Source organism: Pundamilia nyererei, unplaced genomic scaffold (genome assembly GCF_000239375.1).
Source record: "Pundamilia nyererei isolate P.nyererei 1_Seehausen unplaced genomic scaffold, PunNye1.0 scaffold00061, whole genome shotgun sequence".
In the NCBI taxonomy this organism is placed as follows: Eukaryota; Metazoa; Chordata; class Actinopteri; order Cichliformes; family Cichlidae; genus Pundamilia; species Pundamilia nyererei.
The window spans coordinates 1,159,031-1,168,366 of NW_005187462.1; the positions used below are offsets into that span (position 1 = coordinate 1,159,031).

Below are 9,336 nucleotides of genomic sequence, written 5' to 3' on the forward strand. Positions count from 1 at the left end.
GCCAAAGTGCTTAAGATACTTTTTTAAAATATCTTTTTTTCTTTAAAAAAATCTGCTATATCTTTCCATTGCAAATATTAATCACAGCTCAATTAAGAGGGAATGGAAGTAAAAACTCCGGAGCAGAGATGTCATCGAGCACACCGCCGTGCCCTTTGTAGAACGATCGTGCTGTGTTCGTGTACTTGAGAATTGAGAAACGGCCAATATGTAAATAGATTCTAACATTTGCTGTATGTAGCTGTTCTTAACTATGACAATATGACATTCAAAATAATATTGTTTTACTGTCACAAGAAGTCGTGTCTTACTCATATGTTCTGCCTGACTCTGCTTGGAGCAGCTGCTTGTTGTGTTTGTGGAAATCCAAACACACACTCCCATTAGCGAAGCTACAGAGTGCCCTCTGGTGGACAAATAATGTAACATCAGCACTCGTGACATTGTTGAAGGGTGTTTCTTTTGTCTCTTCTTTACTTCTTACATTTTCATTCATCATAGGCTGTAATAGTTTTATATGTCAGACAAAAAAGGATCAAGTACTCTCATCATCTCATACAATGGCTAAATCCAATTTGACTGTCAAATTTTAGATTTGATAGCAGCCATGACGCCTGGGTGCTTTAATGTCCACACATGAATAACCAAGTTTATCAGGGCTACAGTCTGAATGTCAACAAAAGGATTAAAAACCTGGATGCTAGACAAACTATTTCAGCCACTCATGATTCTCACAAGTAAAAAGGAGAGTTTGTAGAAGCTGATCTTTGAGCAGTGATGATTACTAATGGCCTGACAGTTTTTAATCTCCACAAGAGGTTCTGTGATACATGTGAAGGGTTCTGAGGCAATTAACAAGACGCTGTGATTGTTTTTCTGTGACCAACTTATTTCTTTTACTTTTTACTTTTTAATTTAATTTTAATTTTTCATTCTTACTATTTTTGAATGACATTACACCATGCCTTTTAGACATTACAATAAGTCTAAAAGGCAAAGTGTCACTGAAATATGTTTTCTATGACAAATGCTATGTGTTGCATTTTGGACAACGCCGACTTACATGTAATAATGCATACATTTGAAATAAATTGATATGATTTTCAGCATAGCAAAGTTAGCAAGATAGCAAGATTAATAAGTCTGTGAAATATAGTGATATATATCATAGTTTGCCATAAAAACACGTTTGCCCACTTCCTGATTTCTCCTTTTGTTTTGCATATTTATCACACTTACATGTTCAGATCATCAAGCAAATTAAATATTAGATAAGATAAGCCGAGTAAATGCAAAATGCAGTTTGTTAATGATGATTTATTAAGATGAAAAAAAGCTAAAAAAGTAAATGCACCCTGATAATTGGCCAGTCTTGACAAAAAGAACTGCAATCAAGCATTTGCGATATTTTTTTATATCATTTGCAAAAATGATTTTAATCCAGCCAAACTGGAGGCTTTTCAAGCATGAAAGGCTCGTTTAGAGTCACACCAAAGAATTCATTTGGATTTAAATAAGGACAAAACTGACTTTCTTTCTATGAACTGATGTTAGTTTCACACCAGATGTAACGAGAAGCGAACCTTCCAAACAGTTCAACTCTCCTCAGCCTGCAGAACATTTTCCCAGAAGTCTTGTGGATTCAAGATGTTCTTTTTGTTCAGCAGTCGTTTTTGCCTTGGAAATCTCCTATGGATGCCATTTTTGCCCAGTTTTTCTTAATGTTAATTCATCAACACTGACCTTAAATCAGGCAACTGAGTCCTGCAGTTCTTTAGATACTGTTTAGTGCCACCCTGGATGAGTTTTTGATGTGCTCATAGAGTGATTTTGGTAGTCTAACCACTGCTGGGAAGGCAGGTCGGTTTATTTTTGAGATCTTTTAGCTCAATTAATTTCTCATATAAATTTTATTTGACTCTTGAGTCAATAGGTCACACACGGCAGGTAGATTTGGATAGCATTTTGCCCTTAAATGAAATGATCATTTAAAAACTGTGTTTTATATTTTCTTGCATTATCTTTGTCTAATGTTAACATTTGTTTGATGATCTGAAACATGCAAGTGTGACAAATATGCAAAAAACTAAGAAATCAGGCAAGGGGGGCAAATACTTATTCGTGGCACCGTATAAAGAGCACATATATCATAAGAAACATAAACTAGTGATACTACATCTACAGTGCACCGTCTTGTGGCATCTCCACTGCATTTCATAAAGAGATCAACAGCAGCCTCTAGTGGCGAGAACACACAGAAAAGTCCATTTCCTATCGACCAGTGTTTACCGTCCACACACTCTCCTGTAGGAGCACAAGCACACGGGCTAGCTTGCAAAGCGACCTTATTGATCCCATCAGCAGCCTCTGGACAAATTAGAATGAGGAAACAATCTGATCGCCTTGCTTGATCACTCAGTAGTCGTCACTGTCAGCCTCTTGGTCTGCCTGCGGAAACCACGCGGCATTGATCCTGGGACGAACAGAGACTAAAGTGAGCTCAGCAGAGAGGGAGGGAGAGCAACAACAAAGAGTCCGGGTGATAAAGTGAAGCAAGCTGTGCTGTTGACAATCTTCCCCCACCTCCCAGTGGTTTACTGGCTCTCTGTACATGAGGCAGGGAATACCGTCTCCATAGGAGCAGCAGACCTTGGTGTCACGTGAACCCTCAGGAACAACGGTGGAGCTGACGAGCACATATGATGCAACTAAACTAACACACAAGCAGAAAGTGCACACAATCTCTAATGCAAGTATTTTAAAAAATGAAAATGATACACAGTCCCCGGGCAAACGCCGTGTTGTTGCTCTTAATTATCCTGCACAGTATTGCAGGGTTATTTATTCCTAATTTGAAGAAGAATTATTGTAGAGGTTTTTGTGTTTTTAATCAAGATTTATAATAATTACTTTTCAGATATGACAGACATTATAAATTACACTTTTTAAAAAAAAATTAGCTACTGTAATAAAACATGCTTCAACCTCAAACAACAAAAAAACCAAGATACACATGCGCATAAATATATTTATAAGTATGTCGGTAAATATGTCACTGATTCGATGATTTAATTTCCGCTCCTTGTATCTTATGGAAAAAAATGTCGACACAGATTTTTCTATCTAGGCTTGTTTTTGCGACCATATAAGGTCACAGGTGAGACATTTCAGCGGCACACTGATGGATGATCCAGCAAAAAGAGGCCTGCTGTTGCTTTGCTCGTTTGTTTCGCTGGTAGCGGTGGCTATAAACCACGAGATGGCCTGATTTTACCTGAACTCACTTGAAGCTGAGGATTTAGTGTTATTTAACAGTAACTTTAAAAAAAAACATTATTTTGTGACAATCATCCTGTCAGTCATTTTAGTCAGTCTAAAATGTAAAATATATCACAGGATTTTAAAAAAAAAGGTTCAGCTTTTAAATTTTATAACATAAAATATAAAACACGATTTAGAAAAATTGTGATTTAGCCTTTTCTACAAAAAAATACATTTCAAGTCCATAACAACCATATTTGTTACCAAAAACACCTACTCCCTTTAATCACAGAAGTCTTAGGCGACCTCTTCTGTAAATGCACCTTCAAAAAATGGCAGCAGCTGCATTTCTCTAACAGCCACAGGCCCCCTGTAAGTTTGTTAATCCGGTCCTCAGATTTCTATTTAAAGGACTCTGTAATGAATAGAAACACCAACACAATCTGGTTTGGAGGTTTTAATAACTATTTGTCACATTTGTCATATTCATAAATACTGACAGCGTTATAAGTACAAATTACTATTCGTCCCTACATATAATCGTAATAAAGTGGAGTTTCCACTTAATCCTCTGCTGCAGTAGCACATTTTCACCAACAGGGTGAGCCAAAGGGCCATCTGAGAATTTGCAGTGCTATGACTGCAGACCTGGTAGAGATGCTTAGCTCATGCACGTTCCCTCCCTGCCACACGACACAGAAAGGCTTCATTGTAGCGACTCAGCTCTTCATGCTGCTCAACAAATGCATATCTGTCTTTCAGGGCATTGTTATGCACAATCTCACCCTTATTATCCAGCACAGGTGGTAAATGTGTAGTCAGACTACTACACACCGTGGTCTCCCCACACAGGCAAAGTGGAAAAGTAAAGGAAAACAATTGAGTCCTTGACCCAAACAGTGGCTCTGTTTGGCTGTGGGGGCATTTTGCTGGTATGGTTTGCAGTTCTTCTTTATCCATAGAGGAACGTGCAATACAGGATGATACTATCTCAGTATTTTAAGATGACAGCAAATCACTCTTTAAAACAACCTCTTTTATACCAAAAACGAATCCACAAAGACCACGTAAATAGTCTGAAAGCAGTGAGTCAAAGGAAAAGCAGAGCTTAAGCAGAAGACTGTGTTTGTACATGACAAGGTTGTGTCACACCTATTACACAAGTCCCGTAAACAACAAGTGGTACATCCCAGAGGGACTTGTTTTATATTCCTCCAGCCTAACATGAAACTACATCTTGAAAGCAGAAATCAAATACAGAATCAATAGAAAGTCCTGGGGAAATACCATTTAGCCTTGTGCTAAACTGAAAGAGCAGGATTTCCAGACAGAAGTTCTTCTATGTACATAATAGTATGCCCGCCATTATGGCAGCATTGGGACCCCCGGGGATGTACGAGCATTCAGAAGAAGGCACTGGCTAAGAATGGAGTCATGTTGTACTATTACAGCATGGCTCCATCACAGATAAAACGCAAATGTAAACAAAGAATTTAAGCAGAAAACTGTGAGTGGCATTTGACATTTCATGAGTCACAGTTTTTCTTGCTCTTTCTGCAAAATCGTAAACAGTTTCCATCTATTTAGAAACAATTTGCCGACTTCATTTGAACTTTTTTGCAAACCTGGTCTCACCCAGTAAAACATATTTTTGCAAAGAATGCTCTTCTACTTTATAATGCTACAGCAGAGCTGTGTTTAACATTTCACATCTTACCCAATATCACATTTACTTAACTTCTTACTTGATTCACACTTCTTGTAATCATGCTGGATAAGTAAGAAGTGAAACTGGACACTTTCGAAAGGAAATAACAGTATTACACAAAGTCATGTGAAAAAGAAACATTTCACAGGACTCTATGCAGTCCTCTGCAAACTAATTACACCCTTGCTGCTTCCATAGGAATTAAGAGGGTAAGCAGCAGCCAGAAGCTGCTAATTACATGAATTTGATTAATTGATTATCCAGCAACTGTGACCACTGCTATAAATATAGATCTTTAAATCTGATGTTTTGGTAGTTTGATAGTCGGAAGCATTCAGGCATGCTAACACAAAGCCAAAGTGTTCCCACGAGTGGACCTAAAAGACCCGAAGGTTAGAGCACACAACGTTCAGAAAAAGTGCAGAAAACACAAGGGCTACATCTCAGATTCTACTGGCCCCATTTATCATGTTAAATGTTAAAATTCATGACAGTACAAATAGAAACAAGTATGGCGTCTTTGAAACCGTTACCAGGAGAGTCTTTTCTCTCTATAAAAACATGGCAGCACAGCTTAATCAGAATCAGAATCAGAATACTTTATTAATCCCGAAGGAAATTAGGGTTACAGCAGGCAGCACGCTAATGGCGCATGCCAAGTTTGCAAAGTTGGATCTGAACAAACAATAAAGCTTCTGCAACAACGTCTTTTAGGTAGACCATCCAAAAATGGAGATGTGCCATGATGCACAGCACCATGTTTGGAGAAAATCAAACACAGTGTATCAGGCGCAAACACTTCAAGTATGGTGGTGGAGGGAGCATGATTTGGTTTGTTTGCAGCCAAAACCACCAACAACCATGAGCTCCTCTATATGCCAGAGTATTCCAGAGTCAAATGTGAGGCCATCTATTAAACAGCTGCAGCTTACATACAATTCGTTCACGCAACAGGACAATAATCCCAAAAATACAGGCGAATCTGCAACCGAATGACTGAAAATTTTAAAAAAGAAAAAGAAAAAAAAAGAATCAAAGTGTCGCAATGGCCCAGTCAAAGAGATTTGCCGACTGACATGGTGCAATAAGACCTCAAGAGAACTGAATAAGGTCTCTTCAAGAAATGAATGTCCAAACTTCAATGATTTTGAAGCAACTTTTGAAAGAGGAGCAGGCCTCCACAACAATGTGAGAGACTGATATTGTCACAGTCTGGCAGTTCTCCGCTGTTGTGTATGTGTGTGATGTTTTGTGTGTTTCTCCCTTCCTCCCCTCCCTGTGTTTATGTTTTGTTACAGGACGATCGGGACCCGGAAGCTTGGGCACCGAGGGCAGTTCATCCTGGAAGCGTTCCCGCGCTGGAGCTTGCCACACCTGCAGCTCATCAGCTGCTGCCAGGTGTAGCTGATTACAGTCTGCACCAGCGTCCCTTCTTAAACAAGTAGCTGAGCTTCAGTCGACGGTGGATCGTTGAGTTCGACTCATTAGCACAGCCACGGCTTTCTATTTTTGAAAACCTCTTTACCGAAAGGTACCTAGTCATCGTTTGTGTTTTGGAATTTTTTCACTAGGAGTCGAGAGCGGGGTGTTCCACGGGAGCAGAGCCACAGCGGGGGATCGGAGTTCGTTGTCGTCACGATTCACGCCATGCACGTTTGCACTGTGAGGAATTCGGGAGGAATCATCTTGGGAGCCACACTGCTGGAGCTTGCACATTTATTGTTCACTGTAAATAAATGAACTGCCTTTTTAGAGTTAAGCGTTTGGGTCCTCTCCTTACCTCAGACGTGACAGATATACAGAAAACAATTACTTCAATTCAATGACTTAAGTAGCTGCAGCTAAAATGGCTCTGCAAGCTATTAAATAATGGGGTGTACTTAGGTTTCTATTTCGTTTTTCACATGACTGTAAAAATAATCCCCTGATAATATCAAGTTAGTGCTGCTAAAGGTTGTTCTGCAGGTTACTGAATTGTGCGATGTGAAAGCTTTCTTTTTTACATGACTGTATATAAATCCTGTGAGATACAAAACACATATAAAACATACACACTTACAACATGTGTTGTTCTATTTCTTTTTCTTATGTGAATGCAAGATGAGCTGAACAATCCATTCCCAGCTGATTCTCGTTTACTGTAATCTTGACTCATTACTGTGTTTCTGTATATCACTTAAGTCCCCCAATACAACTGTCCTCCGTTAAGTGCCGGTATTGGGGGGGTCCAATTTGTAATTTTTACTCCATATATTTTCAAACTTTATAGAATTTCAAGAGTTTTGATGTGTTTAATAGTTTTACCACGTTTTGAGAACACGTTGGAAGGATTCAATAAACGTGAAAAACTGTAAGAGTGACGCTGCATATTTTAACTGTGAAAACCAGGAAGTTTAATAAAATAAACATAGCATAATTACATTTATTTAGTTAACTATCTGACCACTGACACCTCAATAATGAGGGCTAAATTTGTGGCCAATTCTCACAGGAAAGCAGAGAGCTTTGAATTGCAGTGGATCTAAAATTAGCTCCAACCAGTGACCCAACACTGACTTCACGCCTTCCTCAACATATGAAGAGGAACAAGTGTGGGAGCTGTCAGCCCACAGGGTACTGAAATACAGCAACAGTTAAATGTTAAGGATAACTTCATCAGAAATAATTTATGCTAACTTGTCAAATGTTACATTAAAGCCACCACCTTGGAAAGGAAATTAACTGAATACATTAACTGCGATCTACAAGCTTCATCTACATAAAATGGGACAGGGTGAAAAAACATGGACAGTGTGGACAGTGCTCAGTCCACAGTTGCACAAAGCTCTGAATGAAAAGTGATTTACAAACAGAAAAAGGGCAGAAAGCCTTTGGCTTAATGAAATCATTTGCTTACTATGCAAAGCATTTTGCACAGAGCACAGGGGACATAGTAAAAAAAACAACATCAGCAAACGCCTGTAGTTTGTAAAAATGTGAACCTCTCTTCAGTGCTACTAGTATTTGTGGAATGGTTGAAGTAAGGTTAAATTTCTCACACGAAACCTTTACTCAAATGTAATAAAGTATATTACTACTACACATCACAAGATGTATGAAAATAAGAGATTAAACATATCATATTTATATTTATGTCAAAAACCGTGTGTCTGGCATATGGCCTACAGGCAGGATGACATTCAGAATATGTTAAGCTTGTTATTAACATGTAATCCATCTGCGCGGATGGGAATGGTCACTAGCAGGGTGCCCTGTCGGCATGTGGTCTGCAAGTGGCACACTCGACTGCAAAAAGCACAGAATCAATCCAGTCTTCAAGCTCCGTATTCATCATATAATTAAAGCTTCTCATTGCTCACCCATATGTTGGCGCAAATAAAATAGGGGTTCTTGCAAAGCTGGTCTGAACTAAAACGCTTTGCTGCACAAGAGTAAAAGGGGGAATCTGTGCATGTCACAGCAAAGTAGTCAATATGGTATCTTCCACATCAGTGGTGGGATTATAGGCCATCCCCCCCCCCCCTCTTTTTTAAAATATCTTCCTCATATTTAAAGATTAGCACCAAATACGATTACTTACAATCTCGCGTGTAATATATCGGCTTTTCAAGAAAACTGCTTGTGCTCGCAAATGAAATGTCACATAGCCTGAGCAGGTGTTTTCCTGCCATGAATGAGTTGCTAGCAAGCAGTAGCTAACGCTAGGCTGCTATTGCATAGGTCAGGTGGAAGAATCAAAGCACAAGGAAACAATCTGGCAGTGTGACCATCCAGCTAACTTTCAGCGTCACTGTAGCGTTTACAGTGTAGTCGAATGAGAGCATTTTTATTCAATTTTGTAACATAAAAACAAATAATATATTCCCTAATGACACAATTACTCAAAGACAACATAATGACCCCCAGGCTATTCTACAGCTAGCTTAGCTGTAATGCCTAGCGAAGAATGCACAGGCGAAAGCAAAGTAGCCCCTCAACGTTACCTTATTTATTCCGAGCGCTGGCAGTGTAGCTTCTGCTGCTCTCATCCGGACGACACAGCCACCGTTTGGAGAAGTCTTTGCAGAAGCCCTCCAGTCACTGGAATGTTTACAAGACTTTAGCAGTGCCTGCTTCGTGTTACCGCCACTAAACAACAAACAGACGTTGGCTGACAGACAACAAAAATCTGTATATTGTAGTGCTCTTGTGTGCTAGGAGTGCTGGAGCGAGTCCATGGGCAAAACCATTCGGTATGTAAGAGTGGGGGGGAAGCCTGAAGGAAGTGCTGAAGTTTGCATTCGCAATTTGGCAACTACGTGACATTTAGCACCCTGAGCGGCTTATATGTTAAGTCAGCACATATTATATTTATCTACTAAGTAGCT

At 39.3% G+C, this 9,336-nt stretch overlaps 1 protein-coding gene across 4 annotated transcripts in view; it reads right to left on the minus strand.

Annotated features, from left to right (window-relative positions):
* The window catches only part of ttll7 (tubulin tyrosine ligase-like family, member 7), an 84,606-nt gene extending 75,425 nt beyond the window's left edge, over nt 1–9,181 (minus strand). For all 4 annotated transcript variants that reach the window (XM_005734926.1, XM_005734927.1, XM_005734928.1 and 1 more), the window contains exon 1: nt 8,953–9,181. The gene's annotated coding sequence lies outside the window, so the exon portion shown is untranslated. The remainder of the gene's footprint in view (nt 1–8,952) is intronic.
* Nucleotides 9,182–9,336: the final 155 nt, after the last annotated feature.